The sequence below is a fragment of the Pelodiscus sinensis genome, chromosome 3 (assembly GCF_052426305.1).
Source record: "Pelodiscus sinensis isolate ZL-2025 chromosome 3, ASM5242630v1, whole genome shotgun sequence".
Classification (NCBI taxonomy): Eukaryota; Metazoa; Chordata; order Testudines; family Trionychidae; genus Pelodiscus; species Pelodiscus sinensis.
The window spans coordinates 36535222-36561361 of NC_143054.1; the positions used below are offsets into that span (position 1 = coordinate 36535222).

Below are 26140 nucleotides of genomic sequence, written 5' to 3' on the forward strand. Positions count from 1 at the left end.
TTGCAGACAGTCTTCATTCTTCTGTAAAATCACTGCACCTATCCCAGACTGTGAAGCATCTGCTGAAATTTTAATAGGCCTTCCTGGTTCATAGAACTTTAACACTTCTAATGATTCCTCCTCTGCTACACTCCAATGCCATTCATTTTTATTCTCTGGTTTTCCTAGAGACTCTGCTTTGGTAGATTGATGGGGTATGAATCTTCAAAGATAATTAACAGCCCCCAGGAATCATCGGATATCTTTCCTTGATGGAGAACATGGCATCATTGAAATGATTGATATCTTCCTTTTATCTGTTAAATCTTGAATAAAAATCTGTTCTGTAACCCCTAAAAACACATTTCTCCCAAATTAGTGTGAGATTCAGAGTTCTAGTCGTATCCTGGAATTAAAGCTCCTCTTTCACTGAGCCCCAAAGGATGATGTCATCCACTGAGGTATCAGCACCATTAAAATGTTCATAGATCATATGTATGGTTTTGTGGTACAACTCTGGTGTTGAATCTATGCTGAAGATTAAGCATATAAGAATCATCATCTTCTATTTGGGGTGTTAAGTTTGAATCATTTTGAGTTTTCTTCACCTAATTTTAGCTGCCAAAAACCTGACAATGCATCCAACTTACTGAAATATTGAGCCTTTAAAAACTGAGCCATAATATCATCTCTGACTGATAGTGTGAAATGTTGTCTTTTAATAGCCTTAATGAGGCCTCTTGGACTTAAGTATACACGTAATCATTGCTACTTTTCTCAACACTGATGAGAGAGCTGACTCATATGATTGGCTCCTGAGATTTTTTTATAACTTGATTGATTTCCATCCTTACAAACTTGGTCCTGAGTTTATTACAGAGTGCAAAAGATAACTTTCTACATGGAAAGATAACCACGGCATTTGCAATTCCGAAGTGTCTCATTAGCATCCCTTTTACGGAAAAGGGTGCCAATGTAGACACAGCCTATGTGTAAAACTGATTGTTCCTTCCTAAGTGGAGTACTTTCCATTTGCCTTAATTAAACTTCATCCAATTTACCTCAGACTGTTTCTCTAGTTTGTCCAGATCATTTTGAATTTTGACCCTACTCTCCAAAGCAGTTGTAACCTCTCTCCACTTGATATCATCTGCAAACTTAATAAGCATCCTCTCTATGCCATCATCTAAATCAGTGATGAAGATATTGAACAGAAATGGTCCCAAAACAGACCCCTGCAGGACCCCACTTGTTATGCCCATCCAGTATGACTGTGAACCATTAATAACTACTCTCTGAGGGTATGTCTACACTACAAAGTTAGTTCGAACTAACGGACGTTAGTTCGAACTAACTTTAATAGGCGCTACACTAGCGCTCCGCTAGTTCGAATTTGAATCGAACTAGCGGAGCGCTTAGTTCGAACTAGGTAAACCTCATTTTACGAGGACTAACGCCTAGTTCGAACTAGCTAGTTCGAACTAAGGGCTGTGTAGCCCTTTAGTTCGAACTAGTGGGAGGCTAGCCCTCCCCAGGTTTCCCTGGTGGCCACTCTGGCCAACACCAGGGAAACTCTATGCCCCCCTCCCGGCCCCGGACCCCTTAAAGGGGCACGGGCTGGCTACGGTGCCCGTGCCAGGTGCAAGCCTGCCAGCACCCAGCTAGCAGACCCTGCACCTGGCACGGCACAGAGCCACCCACCCGATGCCCCCCAGCCCACCCCCTCTTGCCGGGACCAGGCTGGCGGCTCCCGGGAGCTTGCCCTGGACCGCAAGAGGCGGGCACCTTCCTGGGCTAGTGCGGACATCGTGGACCTTGTCCACGATCTCCGCACTAGGCACAGGAAAGTGGCCGTCTAGGGCAGGAGAGCTGCCAGCCTGGCCACCCAGGACCAGGTGTGCATGAAAATCAAGGGGGTCCACTGAGACCCCCGACCCTGAGCCCTGAGCTTACAATGGCCGTACTGGGTCAGACCAAAGGTCCATCTAGCCCAGTAGCCTGTCTGCCAACAGCGGCCAACCCTAGGGACCCTGGAGGGGATGGACCGAAGACAATGACCAAGCCATTTGTCTCGTGCCATCCCTCTCCAGCCTTCCACAAACTTTGGGCAGGGACACCACTCCTACCCTCTGGCTAATAGGACTCCATGGACCCAACCTCCATCACTTGATCTCACTTCCCTTTCAACTCTGTTCTAGTTGTAGCCTTCACAGCCTCCTGCAGCAAGGAGTTCCACAGGTTAACTATTTGCTTTGTCAAGAAGAACAACTTTCTCTTACTAGTTTCAAGCCTGCTACCCATTCCTTTCCTTTGGTGTCCTCTAGTCCTTCTTTATGGGAACTCAGAAAGAACTTTTCTGAATGCACCCTCTCCACCCAACCCCTGCTTTTAGAGACCTCTATCCTGTCCCCCCTCCGTCTCCTCTTTTCTAAGCTGAACAGTCCCAGTCTCTGTAGCCTTTCTTCATCTGGGACCTGTTCCCAACCCCTGATCATGTTAGTTGCCCTCCCCTCTCCCAGCCTTTCTCTTCCCCTCTCCCACCTCCTTTTCCCAGTCTCCCCCAGTTTTTTTTCAATAAAGACAGAGTCAATGTTGGAAGAAACGTTATCTTTATTTTGTACATCAATAAGAAGGGGGGCTAAGGAAGGGTAAGTGGAAGTAGGTGAGGGAGGAATGGGGTACGAGCCCCCGATGGGGAGGACTGGGCTGGCTCTGCGGGCTTCTGGGGGTGGAAGCTCTCCTGCAGCCCCCCAATTACTCCCTCTCCCCAGATGGCAGCCTGCGGCAAGTGCAGCCGGGCTGATGGCCGAGTGGTGTGATGTGCCCAGTGTGGGCACTCAGGGCACTCCAAGCCAGAACTTCTTTGCAAGCGGGGCACCCCTTAGAACTGTGTGTCCGGGGTGGGGGTCGGGACCCTTTAAGCGCAGCCCTCGGCTAGCCTGAGACAGCATCTCCATGCTCTAAGTCCTCCTTTTATGCCCTGCCGGCACTGCTTCCGGCCATCCTTAAGCCCTGTTCAGAGTCCACTCAATGTGGACTTGCTAGTTCGAACTAGCAAAACGCTAGTTCGAACTAGTTTTTAGTTCTAGATGCGTTAGTTCGAACTAGCTTAGTTCGAATTAACTAAATCGAACTAAGTTAGTTCGAACTAGCGCTGTAGTGTAGACGTACCCTGAGAATGGTTATCCAGCCAGTTATGCACTCGCCTTATAGTAGCTCCATCTAAGTTGTATTTCCCTAGTTTCAGTATGATCTTGTAGGGAAAGTACCCATTTTACCAGATGGAGTTTATCACATGCAGCAAGGCCTAACCTTGATGAAACCTCCTTTGGCAGTACAATGAATAGGAGACTTTACATGGGATTTTTATGACTGATCCTAGCAGTGCATTCCCCTTCACTGATAGATTTGTTCTAGAATGAAGGTCTCAAACCCCCGAACTAAGGCTCTATCACTTTCCAATATTTTGGGAAGGTTATTTAATCAGCTGGAAATGGGAGTGAAGACTGGAAATGAAGAAGTTACATAATTAAAAGCACTACATTTGTGAATAATAAAAAAAAATCACACTCAGATTTTTTAATATACCCTGAAATCTGTCAGAGATGTATTTGCAAAACCTTTGTAATAGGGGCATGTCAGCTGTCCTGCTGAATACAATTTTAAATATTACAGAATGCATCATTCAGCACTTCTCTGTTTTACATTTTCTGAAATAGTATTTCTAAGCTGATTTTATATTTTAAATGTACTCTTAAACTTTCATAAAGTAAACTAGAAGAAAAGGGATTTTGTCCCTTTAAAGGGAGAAAAATTATCACAGCAATGGACAGAAAGGACAGGGAGACTTTGGAAGCACATTTTGTATACTTAATTTAAATTAAAATGTGTATTTTAAATAAGGTTAGTGTTTTGAGGAATTTATTTAAAAACGTATATATCTGAAGATTGATGCAATCAATACTAAAGATGAACCTATATATCTGAAGATTGATGCAATCAATACTAAAGATGAACCTATATATCTGAAGATTGATACAATCAATACTAAAGATGAATACTCTGTGCATCTAAAAATCTATGCTTGACCTTCTCCTCACAAACAGGGAGGAACGAAAAGGGGAAGTAGAGGTGGGTGACAACCTCGGAAGCAGTGATCATGAGATGGTAGATTTCAAGATCCTGACGAAAGGCAGAAAAGAGAGTAGTACTTCAGAAAAGCAGTACTCCCTCAGAGACCTGATGGGCAGAATCCCCTGGGATGCTAACATGAAGGGGAAAGGAGTCCAGGAGAGCTGGCAGTATTTTAAAGAAGCCTTATTGAAGGCACAGAAAGAAACCATCCCGATGCATAGCAAGAGAAACAAACATGGTAGGAGACCGGATTGGCTTACAGGGGAAATCCTTGGTGAACTTAAGCACAAAAAGGGAGCTTACAAAAAGTGGAAACTTGGACAAATGACCAGGGAGAGCTATAAATGTATAGCTCGAGAATGCCAGGAAGGGTTATGAGGAAAGTGAAAGCGCAATTGGAATTGTGACTGGCAAAGGATGTGAAGGATAACAAGGAAGGGTTCTACAGCCATGTTAACAAGAAGAAGGTGATCAGAGAAGGTGTGGGGCCCCTACTGGATGAAGGAGGTAACCTAGTGACAGATGATGTGGGGAAAGCTGAACTACTTAATGCTTTCTTTACCTCTGTCTTCATGGACAAGGTCAGCTCCCAGACTAATGCATTAAGTGACGCAACATGGGATGAATATGGACAGCCCTTGGTGGGTAAAGAACAGGTTAGGAACTATTTAGAAAAGCTAAATGTACACAAATCCATGGGTCTGGACTTAATGCATCCGAGGGTACTGAGGGAGTTAGCAAATGTCATTGAGGAGCCTTTGGCCATTATCTTTGAAAAGTCGTGGAGATCAGGAGAGATCCCGGATGATTGGAAAAAGGCAAATGTAGTGCCCATATTCAAAAAAGGAAAGAAGGATGATTCAGGGAACTATAGGCTGGTCAGTCTTACCTCGGTCCCTGGAAAAATCATGGAAAGGATCCTTAAGGAATCCATTTTGAAGCACTTAGAAGAGGGGAAAGTGATCAAGAATAGTTAGCATGGATTCACAAATGGCAAGTCATGTCTGACCAATCTGATTAGCTTCTATGATGAGGTAACTGGCTCTGTGGACATGGAAGAGTCAGTGGGTGTGATATACCTTGACTTTAGCAAGGCTTTTGATATGGTCTCCCACAATATTCTTTCAAGCAAGTTAAGGGAATGTGGATTGGATAAAAGGACAGTAAGATGGATAGAAAGCTGGCTAAAAGGTCGGGCCCAGCGGGTAGTGATCAATGGCTCGATGTCAGGATGGCGGTCGGTTTCTAGTGGAGTGCCCCAAGCTTCGGTTCTAAGACTGGTTTTGTTCAATATCTTTATTAATGACCTGGAAGAGGGGATGGATTGCACCCTCAGCAAGTTTGCGGGTGACACTAAGCTAGGGGTAGAGGTATATACACTCGAGGGCAGAGATAGGGTCCAGAGTGACTTTGACAAATTGTAGGATTGGGCCACCAGAAATCTGATGAGGTTCAACAAGGACAAGTGTAGAATCCTGCACTTGGGACAGAAGAATCCCAAGCATTGTTACAAGCTGGGGACCGACCAGCTAAGTAGTAGTTCTTCTACTTAGAAAAGAACCTGGGGATTACACTGGATGAGAAGCTGGATATGAGTCAACAGTGTGCCCTTGTAGCCAAGAAGGCTAATGGCATATAAGGTTGCATTAGGAGAAGCATTGCCAGCAGATCCAGAGATGTCATTATTCCCCTTTATTCGGCTCTGGTGAGGCCACATCTGGAGTATTGTGTCCAGTTCTGGGCCCCCCACTACAAAAAGGATGTGGATGCATTGAAGAGGGTCCAGCAGAGGGCAACCAGAATAATTAGGGGGCTGGAGCATATGACCTATGAGGAGAGGCTGAGGGAGTTGGGTCTGTTTAGTCTGCAGAAGCGAAGTGTGGGGGGTGATTTGATAGCAGCCTTCAACTTCCTGAAGGAGGTTCCAAAGAGGCTGGAGAAAGGCTGTTCTCAGTAGTGATAGATGGTAGAACAAGGAGCAATGGTCTCAAGTTGTGGTGGGAGAGGTCCAGGTTGGATATTAGGAAAAACTATTTCACTAGGGCTGTGTCCAGACTCCATGCCTCCGTCGACGGAGGCATGTAGATTAGCCAGCTCGGAAGAGGGAAATGAAGCCGCGATTAAAATAATCGCGGCTTCATTTAAATTTAAATGGCTGCCCCGATCTGCCGATCAGCTGTTTGTCGGCAGATCGGGAGAGTCTGGACGCGATGCCCCGACAAAGAAGCCTTTCTTCATCGACACAGGTAAACCTGGTTTCACGAGGCTTACCTGTGTCGATGAAGAAAGGCTTCTTTGTCGGGGCATCGCGTCCAGACTCTCCCGATCTGCCGACAAACAGCTGATCGGCAGATCGGGGCAGCCATTTAAATTTAAATGAAGCCGCGATTATTTTAATCGCGGCTTCATTTCCCTCTTCCGAGCTGGCTAATCTACATGCCTCCGTCGACGGAGGCATGGAGTCTGGACACAGCCTAGGAGAGTGGTGAAGCACTGGAATGGGTTACCTAGGGAAGTAGTGGAGTCTCCATCCCTAGAGGTGTTTAAGTCTCGGCTTGACAAAGCCCTGGCCGGATTGATTTAGTTGGGATTGGTCCTGCCTAGGGCAGGAAGCTGTACATGATGACATTCTGAGGTCTCTTCCAACTCTATGGTTTTATGAAAGGATTTTTTTAGAGCTGTGATTTTATAATCTTCAGCTACAAACTGGTGAAATATTTAAAACAAATTTACACTCAGATCCTGTGGACAGTCTCTGTGTAAATATAGTAATGCACAACTATTTCTGCCAGTAAATTCCGGAACTGATAGTGTATAATTCTGGGTTGGCAAATGCTTGTTAAATAGCCTCATTAATTCTTAATGCCTCTTTTAACAGTTATGCTAATAGGTTTGGTAAGCTTGAAAGTTTTCACTTTGAAGTGAGAACAACTCCAGAGGAAGACTCACCAGGCTCCAGCTTGCTATGGCAGCCTTCAATAAGAGTTAGAATAGAGATAGAAAGAGGCAAGGGTTGAGCACTAAGACCCAGGAGAGGCAATGTTTGAAAACCAGTCTGCTGGCTGAAGGTTGTGACCTTGCCTTTCTGACATAGGAGAGAAGGCCTAAAAAGTCAGAGGCTAAGCAACCAGGGAGAGCAAATAAACAAGGGACTGCAAACATGGGAGCTTGTGGGAATTTGTAGGTGTAAGTCCTAATATTTCCATTACGTTTGGGAATAGGTGACCATATTTCCTTATGCTGAATATGGGACACCTGGTAGAACTCACTCTTATTCGAGTGAGTTCAATGGCAATGAGAGCTATGCAGTACAAGTGTTCACATTAACATCAAGTTGACCGAGCCTGTTAGAAAGAAATACTGCATAGTTGGATTTTTTGTATCTACCTTCTTATCTTTAAGACTTTAGGGTTCATGGAGGGCAGAGGGACACTCCCACACATATCTGGTGTTCTCCTCCCGCCATGCCTGGCTGAATATCTGAGATGCACCTGCCTTTCCTGGTAGCTAGTGCCACATCTTCCCAAGGCAACACATAGGTGCTCACATATCTCTCCCATCCCTGAGATTTCTGCCAGAAATGTGGCCAGTGGCAACCTGTTTGGAACTGTGCCAGAAGAAAGGAATGTGAGCAGTTTTTCAGCTGGGGTGTGGGGAAAGAAGGGAGGAAAGAGAGAGAGAGAGAGGAGCTGATTCAGCCTATGACTCTGCAGAGCTCACCTCTTCTCCTTTCCCTTCTCCCCCTTTCTCCCAGTCCTTGTGATTAGAAGCAACTTTTCCCTTCCTGCTCACACAGTGTCCACAGGCAGCTAACATCCCCAGGCTGCTTCTGGCCACTGACATAACCCAGCTGCATCCTGTCCCCCCAGCTACAGTAAAGGAGAAGGGATTAAGCCCTAAGGATGCATTGTGCATCAAAACTCAGGGAGCCTGACTGCAGCAAGCCTGGCCAAAGAGGTGAGCTCTGCAGGGGAGGGTGCTAAGCCCCTACCTCTGGGGCTGCTGTGGAGCTTGCAGGCTTGGGGCTTCAACAGACTGAACATTTCTTTCCCCCTCCACCACTCCAGAGCTTAGCTGAAGGGTGGAGAGGTTTTTCTGTATCAGCACTGTGAGCAGCTATACAGATACAGGTTTTGGCTCCTCTTGGCCAGTGCCCTGGGTCGTTCGCTTTCCTAGGATGCTGTCCCAAGCATTGGGGCAAGGAAGGAGCCTGCCAGTCAGGCTGTTAGTGAGATGAGCACTCTGAATAGAGGCTTGTTCTCCACATACCCCACCTGGGTGATATGGAGGAACAGGGATATGGGTCTGGGGGAGTTAAAGGTGTAAAACAGAGAGAGGACAGTGAGAAGAGGAGCACCTAAAAGGCTAGGCTAATGGGTGGGCAACAGGGGTGACATATAACCAGCCACCTCTGGCACCTGCCTGCATTCATCAGCCACTGCAGTTTGCAACATGCAGCCAGTGGTGGCTGGAAATAGGACACTTTTTTGGTTCTCCTACTGTGTTTTTTAATTTGGGGCATACATTTAAGTTAAGCCTCCATTATGGTGTCTTTGAAAAAATTCCATGCAACTTGCAGGGATCTCACTTTTGGCACTGTACCTTTCATTTCTGGTTAACTAACCTCATTTTTTGTGTAGTTTCCCTTTTTTAAATCAAATGCCATAGTGTTAGGCTTCTGTAGCATTCTTCCTGTCACCAGGATATTAAATTTAATGATGTTATGGTCAAAGTTTCCAGTTGGACCAGCTTTTTTGTTTCACGTTTTATGATGAAGGGTGGTGGTGATTGGCTGTTTAACATAATGAATATCAGTGACAGTGGAGTAGGTTCAGAAGCTAAAATAAGAAAAGTAAACAAGTGAAAGATTACTTAGACTACTTATATGTCTTCAAGTCACCAGGGCCTGATGAAATTTATCTTAGAATACTCAAAGAATTGATTGAGGCAATATCTGAAGCATCATCTATTAAAGTCATGGAATACAGAAGAGATTCCAGAAGACCAGAAAAGGGCAAAGATAGTACCCATTTATAAAAGGGGAAATAAGTACAACCCAGGAATTACAGATCAGTCAGCTTAACTTCTGTACCAGGAAAGATAATGAAGCAAATAATTAAGCAATCCTTTAGTAAGTATCTAGAAGATAGAAAAATGATAAGTAACAGCATGCATTTGTGTCAAGTATCAGAGGGGTAGCCGTGTTAGTCTGGAGCTGAAAAAACGACAAGGAGTCCTGTAGCACCTTATAGACTAACAGATGTATTGGAGCATAAGTTAGTCTATACAGTGCTACAGGACTCCTTGTCGAGCATGCATTTGTGAATGCTCCCCTTGTGAATAAGGGGGAAGCCAAAGATGTGGTATATCTAGTCTTTCATAAAGCATTTGATACAGTCTCACATGACCTTCTCATTAATAAACTAGGGAGATATAACCTATATGGGCTACTATACAGTGGGTAAATAACTGGTGGGATAACTATTCCCAGAAAGTAGTTCTCAATGGTTCACAGTCATGCTGGAAGGTCATAATGAGTGGTGTTCTACAGGGATAACTTTTGGGACCAGTTCTATTCAATATCTTCATTAATGATTTAGATAAGGGCATACCGAGTGCATTTATAAAGTCGGCAGACAACATCAAGCTGGGAGAATTTACTGTACTTTGGAGGATGGATTATAATTCAACATGATCTAGAAAAACAGGAGAATTGGTGTGAGATAAATAGGATGAAATTCAATGAAAAGAAAAAATGCAAAGAACTCCACTTAGAAAGGAATAATCCATTGCATTCATTGCTAAATAGAAAGTGAGTGTGAGGAAGTTGTACTGCAGAAAGGTGTCTAAGGCTACATTTACACTGCACACTTATTTCAGAATAAGCTATTCTGTAAGAAATACTCTGAAATAGCTTATTTCAAAATAGTGCACCTACAGACCAAATTCTCATTGAAATAGCACTTAGCTGTTTTGAAATAGAGTGTTCACACTCATTGGATGCTGAATCACATTTAAGGTGATCCAGAACCACTTCCGGCAGGGTATCAGGACCGCAGTTACTTCCTGGAGCTGCTGCCTGAGTCTATCTGAGGCTCGTGCTTAAAGCGACCCCCCTGTACAGCAGTGTCTCAGGCTGTATCGATAATTGCCAGAGGCAGCTCTAGCTCCATAGCTGGAGTGCTAAGGTGTCTGCAAAGGCAACCACAACAGGCAAAGAAAAGGCTTTGCTGTCCCTCAAGGAGGTAGGCAAAGAAGAAGGCTCTTCTTCTACATTAACTGAAAAGGATACTTTTCTATGGTCCTACAGGTCATTATGGACCACCGCAGCCAGTTCATGGACATATATGTCAGGTGGTCAGAGAAGGCACACGATGCCCACATTTTCTGCAACTCCAGCGTGTTCGAGAAGCCACAGGCTGGCACTTTTCCCCCCAACCACACAATCAGGATTGGGGACATGGACATGCCCATGTGCATGCAGTCTACCCTCTCTTGCCCTGGCTCATGAAGCTCTATACCGGCCATCTTGACCACTCCAAGGAATGCTACAACACCAGGCTAAGCAGGGCCCACATGGTTGTTGAGGGCACCTTTGGGTGTCTGAACGGGAGTTTCTGATGCCTCCTTACCTGGCTGGACGTCAGCAAGTGGAACATCCTATGTGGTGTCCACATGTTGTGTCCTTCACAATATTTGTGAGAGGAAGAGGGAGGCATTCCTGCTAGGGTGGGGGGGCAGACGCTGACCAGATTGGCAGGGCCTTGGAGTAGCCACACATGGCTGCTATCTGGCAGGCCCATCAAGGGGCCATTCTTCTGGGAGGCCCTGAGGCAGAGTTTCTCACAAGGACCCAAGTGACACTCTCCCCTGGGCCGGGCCGCTAGAGGCCTATTCATTGTCCCTCTTTGCCTTTCCTCCCACACTCCTCCCTCCCTCTGCCTCCCCCGCCCCCAGACCTTCCTCACCTGAAGAGACAATAAAACACACTTTTTGGTTTTGAAAAAATAAACTCTTTTTTAAATTTGGGGGTAGAAGTAACTTGGAATGGTCTGGGGAAACAACCTGGGAGAGGAGAAGGGAGAGGGAAAAAAAGGGGGCGAGGGATGAGAATCTTGGAGGGGTGAGGAGAGGCTTAGGGCTGGGGCTGGGAGTGGCACCTGATCCCATGGGTGTGGGGGCCTAAGCAGCCATGGGGGGTGGGACTTAAGGGAGAAGAAGAAGGAGTAGCAGCAGAGGCAGGATCGGGGCAGACAGTATGTTGGCAATCAGGGATTGAACTGCCACACACATGGTGCAGCCCAGCTCCAGCATTTTCCACCGGGTGTCTCGCCACAGCAAGACTTCCTGCAGTCTCTGGTCCAGGGTCGGCTCTGGGGATTGGCATGCTGTGAGATGTACCTGCTGGAACTCATCCCTGTGTCTCCTGTGCTAACAGGTCCCTTGAAGTTTGCAGGCTGCCTCGGATGGTGTCGACTGCCCTGCTCCCACAGCTGGTCTGGCTGTGGAGTACAGAGAGATAGTCAGTCATCCTTGGAGACACTGTGCCTGAAATCTAGCCCTCATCTCTGAGTCGGTGTTGGTTGGGATGAAGGTGATATGTTTGGAGCAAGGCCATGTGTGGTCTAGCCATTTGGCCCTTTCCTGCAGGGGCCTAGATGTCCAAGAGGGGAGCCTCACTACCCCCACATTCCGGGGACAAGCAAGCATGTGATAGTGCTGGCCAGGCTGGGATCCTGTAGGTGGGAGGGGAACCAAACGGTATCTGGGCTTCCCTCTGTGCTGAGCACATGCTGGGTCCAGCAGTGGTGGTGTCCCACAGAGAGAGAACTTGTAACCCTGCCTGCTGGAGGAGAGGGGACAGGGTGTCGAGGAGAGGTGTTTGAGCCTCAGACGCTCCTGAGCCTCGCTGTGCTGTCTGGGGGAATGGATGCTGCCCTGAGAGTGTGGGCATGCCCGTGTGCCATGTGTAGCACTGCTGCATGTGTGTGTCGGTCTGTCTGTTTCCATGTCCCCAGCCTCCTTCTAGTGGTGGCTTGTGGTGGGAGGGTATACCATCCCAGTGTCAGGAGGTTGGCAGGCCTCTCCAGACACCTTGTGGCCAATAGCACAAGAGTCCTCTGGTGCAGCCTGCTGGGGCTGTGTGCCTGGGACTGGTGCTCCACGTGCTCTCATGTGCATGTGCTGCTGCGTGCTCTCAAGGCCACAAAGACCAAGTGAGGAGTACGCAGCTGCCCCTCACTGCCTGCCACCTCCGCCCTGTGTGTGTACAGAACGTGACAGCACTCACCTGATGTGCCCTCTCTGGCCTTGAACAATGCTTGGGACTCATCCAGAGCATGGAGTACCGGCTCCAGGGTCAGGAGGGTTATTTTGCTGACCTCATCCAGCTCCTTTTCCTTCTCCTCTCACCAGCTCTGTCCCACAGGAGGGTGACGACAGGTGTCTCAAACCCTGAGTCCACTACCAAGGGGGCAGGAAGGGACTGTCTCACACACAACCCAGAATGTGGTGCATGTCCTCATAGTAGGGGCAGTGTGGGGTTCTGCCCCTGAGTGGGAGCTGTTCTCCCGGGCCCTGGGATATGCCTGGCAGAGCTCCTTGACTTTCATCCGCATCTGCTCCTGGGTGCAGCTGTGCCCATTGATGGTCTGGCTGTCGGTCATGCAATGATAGACGTTGGTGTTCTGGCATCTGGTGTGGAGATCCTGGGGTTGGTCTCATCAACCCAAACCTCAGTAAGGTCCTGAATCTCTTCACCACACCAGGAAGGCCTGCACCTTTTTCAGCATCTGACAGGGTCCTACAAGCTGTCTGACTGCTCCCTGGGAGCAGTGAAAGGCTCGATGGAAGCAACAAAGTCACTCATTGTGGCCCAAATGCTAATCAGTAGCAGATGCTGGGTGGCTCAGGGCTGTCAGGGTCAGCTTCCTGCCATGGGTCCTTTCCCTTCTGTCTGCAGCTTTAAGGGCTGCAGGGGAAGGGGACTACAGAGCTGTGGTGAGTGTGGACAGAGTGGCTAGCAGGGCAGCTGTAGGAATTCCTGGAAGCCCCTTCTCCAACTGCCTTGTCTACACAGGCATTATTTCAAAACAGCTATTTCAGAAAAAGTGTTATTCCTCATGAAATGAGGTTTACAAATGACAAAATAAGCCACCCATTGTTTTGAAATTATTTTGAATTATGGAGCTTGCTGCATAGATTCTCACAAATTATTTCAGAATAACATTCTTTGTTCCAAAATAATGTTGCGGTGTAGATGAACTCTAAGGCTATGTCTACACTCGCAGCTTCTCGTGGCAGAAATATGCAAATGAGGCTAAGCATGGAATATCACCGAGTCTCATTTGCATACCTAATGAGCCACCATTTTTGCAGAAGAGGCTCTTGTGCCAGAAGGAGCTGTCTACACTGGCCCTTCTTGCATAAGAAAACCTCTCTTGTGCAATGCCATTATTCCTGAAAATAATCGGCATAACAGCATTGTTCAAGAGGGGTTTTCTTGTGCAAGAAGGGGCAGTGTAGTCAGCTCCTTCTGGCGCAAGAGCCTCTTCTGCAAAATGGCAGCTCATTAGGTATGCAAATGAGGCTCGGCGATATTCCACGCTTAGCCTCATTTGCATATTTCTGCTGCAAGAAGCCGCGAGTGTAGACATAGCCTAAGAGTCATAGTTGGACCACAAGATAAATATAAGTCAACAGTGTGACACTTGCAAAAAAAGCAAACATTCTGGAATTCATTAACAGTAGTATTATAAGCAAGGCAGATGAAGTAATTCTTCCACTCTGCTCCATGTTGATTAGGCCTCAGCTGGAGTATTCTGTCCAGTCCTTCATGTCACGTTTCATGAAAGATATGAACAAATTCAAGAAGGCTTAGAGAAGAGTAACAAAAATAATTAAATGTCTAGAAAACATGATCTATGAGGTAATATTGAAAGAACTAGGTTTGTTTAGTCAGGAAAAGAGAAGACTGAGAGGCGACATGATAGCGGTTTTCATGTACCTAAAAGGTTTTTACAAGAAGAAGGCAGAAAAATTACTCTCTTCCCCTCCCCCAAACTCTTGGTGATAGGACAAGAAGCAATGGGCTTAAACTGCAGCAGGGGAGGTTTAGGTTGGATAGTAGGAAAAACTTCCTGTCAGGGTAGTTAAGAATTGAAATGAATTATCTTGGGAGATTGTGGAATCTCTGTCACTGAAAATTATCTGTCATGGATGGTCTAGATGGCACTTGAGCCTGCCATGAATACAGAGGACTGGATTTAGTCACCTCTTGAGTTTCTGTCCAGTTACAGTATTCTATAATTTTATGTGGATATGACCACTGTTGCCCAGAATGCTTCTGTTACCTCACTATTAGACTGCCCCAATATTCTGTACATGTGGCTAAACCTTAAACTACATAACAGATTGAACCAGTTACAGAAATTTGTAATCTGCTGGCAGACAATTCTGGAACAGAATAAAAGTGAAATTTGTTGAAAAAATTCTTGCTGCAAATTACTCACATAGACCAACCAATTATAAACCTAGTATGTGAAATCACAGCCATCTGTATTACAAGAAATCAAAAGGTAGCAGCAGGAGATTAGTTTCAAGCTAATTCGTAGTGATGCAAGAGATTCTGGCTTTGGAAGCATAGGAGGGTTGGGGAAGCAAAGCCAGAGCTGACAGAGATCTGGAGATACCAGGGAACATAACCAGAAAAAAGAGAATACATTGTTGAGAATGCAATATTCCTTATCCACAGTGTGCGCACAGTATATATTTTGGGCTTTCAAGCCATTAAGAAAGACTGGAATTATGGAGTGGGTTATTGTCTTGTTGGGAGTGAAGTGAATCAACAATGATATATTAGGACTACGTTTACATTTATATTTACTTTTATAATAGGCACATTATCTCTATAATTAACTTAAACAAAAATTATGAATAAGAACAGCAGAAGAGTGAATATATTGATATTGTGACCTTCAGAATGCTACTAAAGACAGGTGAGTGCTGTACTTCTTTAGCCAGAGTACTTACAGCTCTGCATGACCAGGTCCAGTGGGGATAATTTGTTACAATAAATAAATTATATAGATGGCAGCTCTTTCTTTCCATGGCATACCCACACCCCAATTGCACACACTCCTTGATTGTTTAATGAGTTGATATAATTGTTCATGCATTTGTTCTATGGCCTGCTGTTAGAAATTTGGGGTGTGTTGGTTTGGGATCATTATAAGTTGGGTGAAACCTTGTTGTGGATTGAATTAAAACCTGATTCACAAGGTTTCACTTAAGGTAGTTGTAAAAATACTTAAGGAGCTCCACAGCAAAAACAAAGCCTAATAGAATCCACTCAGGAATTAGCACCATGTGGTTGTGAGTGTTCCACTGGGTATCCTGACCATGTGTGTACTCCTGGATGAGGTGAGGGAGGGAGAAAACAAACAGAAACTGAGAATAGTCAAAAAGAGAGAAAGAAAGTGGGAGAAAAAAGCCAAGCAGTAGCCTGGAACACAGAGTGATCCGGGGGAAAAATAAATAGAGAGAAAGCTTGTGGGTCTGTTAGATAAAAAGGTTTGGAATGAAAAGCAAATAAACTGCCCCTTTTGGTTTTGCTATCTTGTACATTTGGAGGAAAACTTTGTTCATTTCTTGTATATAAATAAGATTTCCTCAGAGAAAATACCAGACTCCATCAATTTCTACTTCCAGTTGAAACAACACCAAGGCTCCAAAATTAGACAGGGTGCTCATAAAGGGTCAACAGTACAATTGTTTGTATTTGTTATGCACAATGAATGAAGGAGTTGGAAAAAAAAGACCACCAGAAACAGAAAATGCAGGTTTTATCTTTGATGTTGACTCTCACTTGCAATCTCGGTGCTGCAAAATCACGATCACAGCAAATGATCTTATCAGCCACTCTGAGATCTGGCAAATTTGAACTAGCATTAGGCTGTTTAAGACATTGCTTTTAGCTGCCTCTATCCAATAACAGTTTTACTTCGGTGTTACAAAAATATATAGTTTTGGTCGGCTATATCAGACATTTATAGAAAGGAAAGAAAAGGAAAATGTTATGCGGAAGGAAAAGAATACATAACATGAGGATGGGAGTTGCAGGAAGAGATAAAGTGGCACTTCACAAATGATATCCAGAATTGAGTTGGAAGCTGATAGAAATAGCAATGTCATTGGTGTTCTCCTTTTAGCATGATCTAGTCAGGATATCTCTCCAGGTTAGGATGAAGTAGGTCTAAGGTTTTAGAGGAAGGTAGGAGTGGAAGTCATCAGCTTTAGCTTTTGTAATGGTTGTCAGATAATTGCTTCTCCTATTAATGTTTCCCAGAAATCTTTTCTTTTTAAGAAGCCCAAAAAAGAGTTTGGGGCAGAATAGTCCTTTCATTATTTTATCCACCAATAATTTTCAACACACCATTTTTCTTTCACTGATTTCAAATCCTCAACTCCTCGGCTGTGTCTACACTGGCACCCTTTTCCATAAAAGGGATGGTAATGAGACACTTCGGAATTGCAAATTCTTTCAAGTAGGAATAAGGGATATTCCGGAAAAGGGTTTATTTTCCACAAGATCCCGTCTAGACTGGCGCTTTTCTCCGGCAAAACCCCGAGCCGGAAAAAAGCAGCAGCCATGTTCATGCAAATGCCGCGGGGGATATTTAAATCCCCCGCGGAATTTGCAATTCTGAAGTGTCTCATTAGCATCCCTTTTACGGAAAAGGGTGCCAGTGTAGACACAGCCCTCTTGTTTACCACACATAATCTTAACATAGTTATTGAGTAGTATCGGTAAAATCCTTTCTGTTTACATTAATTATTTCTATCTCCTTTTACATCTTTTTTAAAATCAATTTCATACAGTAGGTCATTGTAACAATTTATGAACTTTCACTTACAATGTACAGCTGAGCTTACATTTAGGGATAAATGTGTAGGCCCACTTTTAACAGTAGCTTTAAAAGAATTATCACCACTTTGTTTCTTCAGTGTTTGACTCAAAAGAGTATTCTTAGTTTGAAACCTATTGATAGGGCATATGGTTTCAGTTCATAGTTTAATACACTCTCTCACAGACATTCAGGCTGGCATGATCTATTGGTCAGTCTTTCACTTCATCTTGCTGGATGGCCTCTACACAGAAAAGCCAAGTACTTACTTCAGATGTCACTGATGTCATGAGAGACAGTCAACTGATCTCACCTGGATGGTTTCAGCTTTTAAAGAGGTCTGCGTTCCCTTGGCTTCAAGAGCCACTTCTGTATTTTATAGTTTCATTATGGAGCTTGAGCACGTTTTAATTCACTGTGGTTCAATGATTTGACAGTGGGCAATGTCTCTGACAGATCATATTCAAAAGTTCTAGTTAGGAATAATCATTTTCTTGACAAATCCACTGAGGTTAACAAAGACAGATACTGTCTCATAGAAAGGAAACTTGAAAGACCCACATGAGAGAACTTAGCAGAATTCTGAATAAGGCCAATGGACTCAAGGCCCACATTTGTTTTACAAAATATAATTAAGAAGTGTAACCTATTCATTCACAATTTCGCACATTTACACTCATTGAACCCATGACAATTATTTAGTAAATTGCGAGATTTACCCAGAATTGCTCAGATCCTTAACTCAAGTAAGTTTTTTTTTTTAATTTACCTCATTTTTCTGGGGTGGGGTTGGGGATGAGGGGTTCCGTGCAGGTTGCCTGGGGGAGAGAGAAGACAACTCCAGCCCTCTTTCACAGCAGCAGTTTGGGGCCAGATGAGACATACCTATCTATGGCTGCTGCAATTGCAGTGGGCACAACCAAGGAGTGGTGCATGTCCCCCCAGCTGGAAGACAGACTGCTACACAGACAAACAGATACATAAACAGAAAAAGTCTCTGAAATATATAGTAGACAACTTTCCCTTTCTTCACACCTATCCCCTGCTGGCCCAATGGGGTTATAGTTGTCCTGGTCCCCATCTCTGGCCCTTTGGTGCCTGCCCCCATAGTCATTCTATAGTATAATTGTACCCCCCTACATTCCTCTCCCTTTCCATTTTACGAGAAACAATTGTATTCCAGGCATATCTCATTGTCCTGGGACAAACAAACCCATTTTTTGCTTTTTGTGGTGTTCAACCAGTGGCTGCTGCTATAGTGAACTAATCACACTCAACCAATCAAATAGCTACATTGTTCAAGACAACCAGCCACGCTCAAGTGGCCAAATAGCCACATGTGGCTAGTGACTAGCATTTTGGACACCGCAGCTTTAAGTTAGGATAGGAGGAAGCTGCATATCAAATTTGGTGGCCCTAGCTTTTACTGTTTAAGAGGAGTTGTTGAACAAACAGACTCAGAAGGTATGTCTAGACTGCATGCCTTTTTCGACAGATGCTTTGTCGACAGATACTGTTGATAAAGCCTGTGTCGAAAAACAGCGTCTAGACTACAACCAGTTCTGTTGAAAAAGCAAGATGCTTTTTTGAAAGAGAGTGCAGATGCTCGCTTTTGAAAAAACACAGTGTGGATGCAATAGCACCTTTTTTTGACAGAACTCTGTCAAAAAAAGGCATTATTCCTCATAAAACGAGGTTTACCACCGTCAACAAAACTGCCATCCATACATCTTGGGGTGTGTCTAAACTTTTGTCGACAAAACCCTGTAGTTTAGACACACCCCAAAATGTATGGATGGACACATAGACAGAAAGACGTTTCCATTCTGGTTTATAAATAGTATTATTGTAATTTTCAGTGGATTAGAACCTTCATATCATAGCAAGATTCTGGCACACAGTGAAGAATGTGAGCAAAGCTATCTAGAGGCTGTTAGGAATGAATTACTCTCATCTACATGAAGAATAGGTTTTCAGACAGCAGATTCATTTAAAAGACTGTCTCTTCAGAGAAACTTGTTTGGGGAGCATGGAATTCTTCATAGACTGAGCACATCACTGGAAGAGCTGCAGTGTCTCAGTGGACCACCTGACTAAAGGTAGAGAGAGACAGATGAATTTCAAAAGGTGGGCTTCTGTAAACTAACAAGAATGAAAGTCTCAACTGAAGGAATGGAGGCAAAAGAAAGTCAGTGTATTTCTTGAAGGATACTGACCAAACTCAAAGGATTCTGAACTGCTAAGAGGATGCTAAATCGCCACAGACACACTCTCGAAGCTATCACTTGTGTCCCAAATTATCATGGTCCAAAGTGTGGAAAAGACAATATTTAGTAGACTAGTATTTGTTTATTTAAATTTTAATTAGCTATTGAAAAAAAGTGTTCACAAGTAATGTCACCATTTTCAACCATCTCTAATGTACATTGCTTTGGGTCTTTCCAGGGCCACATGCCAATGCTGGATCCCTTACAAAGGGGAATTCTCCTTTTCCAGTTGGACTCAGTATTACTGTCCACTCTACAAACTCCTCCAAATACAGTCATAAAAGTCTGAACCACATTATAGACAATCATTTATTTGTATTATTTAAATCCTCAATAAAAATCATTGTTCCAGGCTATGGTAAATCCTTCCCCTAACTATACATGTACAGTTCCATAACTCTATTGTATCATATTATTATCAGCCCTACATGTTCATGCTTTATGTTCAAGCTTCCTACTAAATTATCAAGCAATTAACAAATTAAGTACAACGAATAGATTGTTTATATAGCTAAATGATTGGTTATATTACTTTGGAAAATATATGGAGCAAGCAGAGACATTTTAAAATGACAGGGTTAACGTCAAAGGACTGAAACCAAGTTTTCTTTTGCAAAGTGAAGTTTACTCCTGAAAAATTGCCAGTTGTATGCTCACATAGGAAAAGATGCAAGTATTCAGATTTGTGCACTGAGTTGAATTATGGTCAAAAACAGTCTTTCAAAGAAAGGAGAGACATCCTTTTGAAAATGTAGCCCTGCAACTGTTCTTTCAATAATTCAAGTTGTTCTCTGTGTCTGAGAGGCTAGAAATTGCACCCTTGCTTTTCCATTGCAAACTTTCACTGTAGGTAGGATGATGACATAGTACTTATTAAACATAGGAACTTATAGTCATTTTTGGCCAGATTCTAACTTCACCTCATCACTAGGGAACTGTCCTAGGTGCAGAAAGACAGCAAGCTGTAACTGACTGTCCTTTATTTAATTAAATCCCAAAAAGCAGTCCTATGACTATCTTTTCTGTCACAAAATAGACATGGACCAATCCATACAGAGTCACTCTTTGCATATCATCTCCTTTCTGGAATGTTTTTTCAGACTTAAGAACATAAGAATGGCCATACTGGTTCAGACCAAAGGTCCATCCAGCCCAGTATGCTGTCTGACGGCAGTGGCCAATGCCAGGTGCCCCAGAGGGAGTGAACCGAACAGGTAATGATCAAGCCATCTCTCTTCCCAGACTTAGTCATTAGCTCTCCCAATGCCAATTTTTTCATTTCTAGATGTTTCAAAAAGCTTAGGCAATTATTAGCCAATCAGAAATTCACATGGAGTACCAGAGTTCCGAGTAATCCCTTGCTGTCATTAATATTTCAAATAGTTACTGTTAGTTTGGAATAAAAATGTTTCCTCTGGATCTGGCCAGTGCTTGCCCTGGCTACTTAGGTTCAGGTTTGATTGAAGGATTTTAACTGAGTGGTTATGTTAGTATATTATTTACCATATAACTGTCTGTGGTGAATAGCAACTTTAAAATACAGCACATCAATAAACTCATGACTGAATACCCTCAGTTTGTAGTTCCCATTCTGACATCTGTTTACATTGTATTTTATGAATTATCTCTTGAAGAGTCTGTGTTTTGATGTCTTTGTATCAGCAACATGAATGGATCTTCAATTTGCATTATCACCAGGTCCCCTGTGACTTTTCCCATCATTAGTCTTTTGTATGGAGGATGGAATAAGACTTACAGACAAACACATTCATTTTCTATTCTTATATTCAGAAGCTTTTTAGCAGAAATGTCACTCAACAGTGAAGACCAGTGTTCAATCCTGCCCAAATATATCACATGAAAAAGAGTTCTGTGGTCATTTATATCCATCTCAATTATCCGATATAATTAACAGTCTCTTTTGAAAAGAATAGAAGCACTGCTGCAGGAAAGGGCTGATGTTCACTGGAAGAACTTGAGTTGGACTTGGTGCTTTGTGTACTGTAGACCATGGGAGAGAATTCAAATCAATAATAGAATGAAGAGCACAGAACAAAAGGGGAAAATAAAACAATTTCATTTTTTCACAACTGTGCTTTACAAAGATAGTGAACATTCTTAGTCTGGAAGGACAGGAATAGATATTACAATGCTCTTTGAAACAGCAGTTGGTAGAAGGCAGAATCCTTGCTGAGGCCAGTATTAATTTGGGGTTGCCCAGAATCAAGGCAATAGAGTGCATACAAAGGTAGGCAGCAACTACAATTGTACAAAGCATAAATTTCCATTCATCATTAAAACAGGACATGGTTCCAATTGACAGTGTTGAAGACACAAAATACATAGTATATAGGAAGAAAAAGGACAGCACAGATTTAAGTGCATGCACATGGACATCTGTATTGGGGTCCTGTCTGAATTAAGATTCATTTTCCTTATGTGGCTCCAAAGGGATAGGATTAACAAAATGGATGAAGCAATAAATAGAATACATGGAAAAATAAATCCTATGTCATGTATCAGAAAAATATACATTTCAATGCTTCTTTTATTGTCTGAAATCATGATACTTCTTGATAGACAATTTGTAAGAGGCTACCCAACAGGAATTGTTGAACAATGTAAAACAGGCTGTGGTAACCAAGGAGTAGAGCAGAGAGTCCAAAAGCAGCTATGGCATCAGATTGGAGAGTTTCAGTTTTAACCATAAAGATTCATAAAGATTCTAGCAATGGCTAGTTTATTTTTCAGAATAGTTATTATAGCTTTGGGAAGTTATTAGCCAATCAGAAAATAATCTTGAAAATTCACAAGTCACAGGAATCTCTTGCTGTCATTAACGTGAGCACAGTGATTACACTCACTGTAGGGCTGAAATATTCACTGTAAGTTTGGTATGAAGATGCCTCCCTCTGCTTTCTTTTTTCTTTGTCCAGTGTTTCCCTGGCTTCTCAGGCTCAGGCTTGTGTTAAAGATTTTCACTGAGATAGTTATGCTAATATATTTTTGGCTACATGATGGTCTGTAGTGGGCACAACACAGCATTTAACCCATGATTGAATAACCACATTTTTTTTACATTTCATTCTCACATATATCTATATTATGAATTATGATTAGCTCTTGAAACATTTATGTTTTGATCTCTTTCCATCAGCAATCTGAAAGGCTCTTCCATTTTCAGTATCACTAATTCCCCTGTGAATTTGCCCATCGTAAGTCTTTTCTTTGGTAGATGGAGTAAGTCTTACAGTCAATGCTTTAATGTTTTTGGCTTTTTTAACATTCAGAAGCTTATAAGCAGAACATTCACTGGTGCAGACAAAAGTTCATTCCTCACCAAATGTATCAAGGGAAAGTGAGTTTGGTGGTGCCACTCTGGTTTTTATACTCATATATGTACACCAAAATCAAATACAGTGTGCAGTTTCTCCTGAAAAGGCTAGCAAGGCTACTGCAAGAAAACACTGATGAGCATTGGAAGGGCTCAAGTGAGAACTCATGTGGAGTGAGCAAATAAGCTTCATAGAAAGCCTTGGTGCTTTTTTTTCTTTTTTAGGTTTTTTACTATAGTGGCACAGGAGAGATTTTAAATGCATAATAGCCTGGAGAACACATAAATAAATGAGAAAATAGAACAATTTCCTTGTTTTCACCACTGTGCTTTCAAAAAGAATTAAACATTCTCAATCCAGAAGCACAGAAATAGATACTATGAAACAACTTATCTGAAACAGCAATTAGCAGAATGCAAAATCTTTGCTGAGGCCTGTTTTAATTTGGGGTTGCCTAGAATCAAGATAGTGGAGTGTACAAAAGGATAGGCAGCAACCCCAAACGAAAACATAATAATTTTCCATTCATCAGTGAAATGGGATAAGATTCCAATTGTTACTGTTGAAACTGCAAAATACATAATGTATAGGAACAAAAAAGACAGCACCGATTTAATTGCACGCAAATGGGCCTCCGTACTGGGGTTCCTGAAACTTGGATTAAAGTCTGAATTAAGATTCATTTTCCTGATGTGCTTCCAAAGGGATAGGATTAACAAACCAGATGAAGCAATAAATAGGCTAAGGGGAAAACCTGATCCTATGCTATGTATAAGAAAAACAATCTTTGCGAGGTTCTTTCTCTTGTCTGTTATTGTGATATTTCGTGATGGATGGTCTGTAAAGTTGCGAGAGGTTATCTCACAGAAATAGCTGACAAATGTAAAAACAACTGTAGTAATCAAGGAGTGCAGTAGAGAGCCCAAAAGCAGCCATGGCACCAGTTTGGAGAGTCTCGGTTTTAACCAGTTGAAGACAGACAGATTGAAAGTGGCAATCTTCACACAGTAGAACACAGAAAGGCAGCTTGCAAAACAGAGACTCACTTGGTTCATAAATATCCAGACAACGAGAAAAAGATTTGGTGTTTGAAATACGTAAAAGATATCTGGATCAAACTTATAAAGGAAATTGTTTAATGATAAAAATAATTGTAGACAAAATCTGGAGAAGGCCAGACTGGTCAGGATCATATCATAGGATGTCAGTGTTCTGAATTTGACCCAATAAATGCAATTTAAGCCAACAATAAATCCATTTGCAATCACTCCTGCTGATAATTGCATTGTTGATATGATCAGATAAAAAATATCAGAAGGAACTAATGATTTTTTCATTATTAATTCTTAGTTTGTAGGTCACTTCTCATGAATTTCCAGAAGACTTGGTTTAGAAGACATGAATTCATATGGTTTGGTTTAGAAGAGTGTTCATATCTGGCTTGAGGATATATAAAACTGCCTTTTTAGTACAGGTGCTAAAATAGTATGAACATTGAGTTTCTCCTGTTGTTCATATATAGCTGGACCATTTCCTAAGGATCCAAATCTGGTGTCTATCCTATTACTAATTGTCTCTTTCATGGAAAAAAGATATTTGCATGTCCCTTCCCAAAATGTCCTGCTGGTGACTAAACAAATCATTTTTTAAACAAACTTCAAACTTAATCCTTATTTTGGAAAGCACATGTCATATTCAAATAAATAGTTAAGGAGAACCATAGTGATATATTTTGAATTGTGGCAAAGTGCTGACTATTAAATATACATATACATTTATAATTGTTGCTACTGTCGTGTAGCAGGTCCTTTTGACCATGGCCTTGCGCGTATTGCCCATACTGCCACACTAAAGCTCCTCACAAGAAAAACAGGCCGCTCAGGTGGATCCAGAGACAGAGCTTGAAGTCTCTTGGGTGCTCAGCACAGTTCTCAGTAAACGGAACTTATCTTGGCAAGCACCCGGGCCAGGGGCCTTCAAGCCTCAGTAAATGGAACTTAACTTGGCAAGCACCTGGGCCAAAAAGATAAGAGCCGAGACACAAGCTGTCCCATACACTAAGTTAAAGAGCACTAAAAAAACCCAGGACAAGATAGAAATAAGAGAAATGAGCTGTCATATACATCAGTTAACAAGCACCTGGAGCAGGGAAGCAAAAACATAGCTAGCTTTCACATGTGCCAGTCATGTCTGCATCCGGCACTGACCACAATGCCTTGAGGCAGACGTCATGTCACAAGGAAGGAACCCTAATATGGTACCGGATGTCAAAATTAAAGCACCCTGAGCCCTAAGCTCGGGGAGGTTCTGTATCAAGATAGAAGGCACATATTGTCTAGCCTGGCTAGGGGGTTGATCACCCAACGCCGCCTCTCACTCACGGAATCACAAAGGATATACGAATCTGGAGCATGATACCCGTTGTTTTTTGTCTGTGTATCGTAATTGTCACTGGGTTTGTAAGTATTGATTAATATATTATTTATCAGCTTAGCAATAGTTAGTTGTATTGTATTAACCATATTGTATGGTTATTTAGATCACACCTAGGTCTAAATAAGAACTAGAAGTAGAATTGAAGGGCTGTTAAGTGAATAGGCAAACTAATAACTAACTTTACTGGCGATTCCAAGATAACCATAGAGGGACTGTCTGTAGGAGGAGTTTTTATAATTGTTGTATTGACTTTCTTTAATGTATGTTTTATTTGCATGCTATGTTGTCTTAAACAAATCAGAGACAGTAATTTAATATAATCAAATTGTAGTTAATAAAGTTTGTAATTGGTTAAGTACATTTAAGTTCAGGCTTTCCTCCTTCGTGGCCCCAGTCCCTTGCCACAAAAGCCACCTTTAGACAATCTTTCGAGCTTCTGATTTGTCAGCTACCTTACCTAAGACACATTGAAGAAGAAGAAGAAGAAGAAATGAGACAAAAGTCTTAAATTAACTCTCAGCAAAAGACTTAGGGTGCATCTACACAGCAGGATTTATCTCAAAATAAGCTACGCAAATTGAGCCACATCAATTGCATAGCTTATTTTGATATTGGGAACATCTACACAGCACTTATTTCAAAATAGAGCACTCTTCTTCCGACTTCCCTTACTCCTTGTACAATAAGGGTTACAGGAATCTGAGGAAGAAGTCCTCATGCTTGACAGTATTTCAGCATTATTTCAAAATATCTGCCTGCTGTGTAGATGTGGACTAAGTTATTTCAAAAGAACATTAATTATTTTGAAATAATGTTTCTGTGTAGATGTACCCTTAATGTTATCTAGATATAATGATTATAGCAAAGATGAATGGAAATTGGGAGAGATGTTTAGATAAATTTCACAAGCTATTCAGGCAAATGTAGAGAGAGTTCCCAATTTTATGTAACATATAAGGAATTCCTGAACTGTTTTGGGGCTTTTTTTTGTTTGTTTGTTTTGCTTTCTAGCCCAGTATCACCATTCTTGTAATAAAATAATGGCAGATCCCTCAAAATTTTCAGACGGACTGATGACACCCCA

General features: G+C 42.6%; 1 pseudogene; it reads right to left on the bottom strand.

Moving 5' to 3' along the window:
* Positions 1-391: 391 nt before the first annotated feature.
* LOC102451918 (taste receptor type 2 member 2-like) lies at positions 392-23906 on the bottom strand (annotated as a pseudogene).
* Between the last annotated feature and the right edge of the window lie 2234 nt (positions 23907-26140).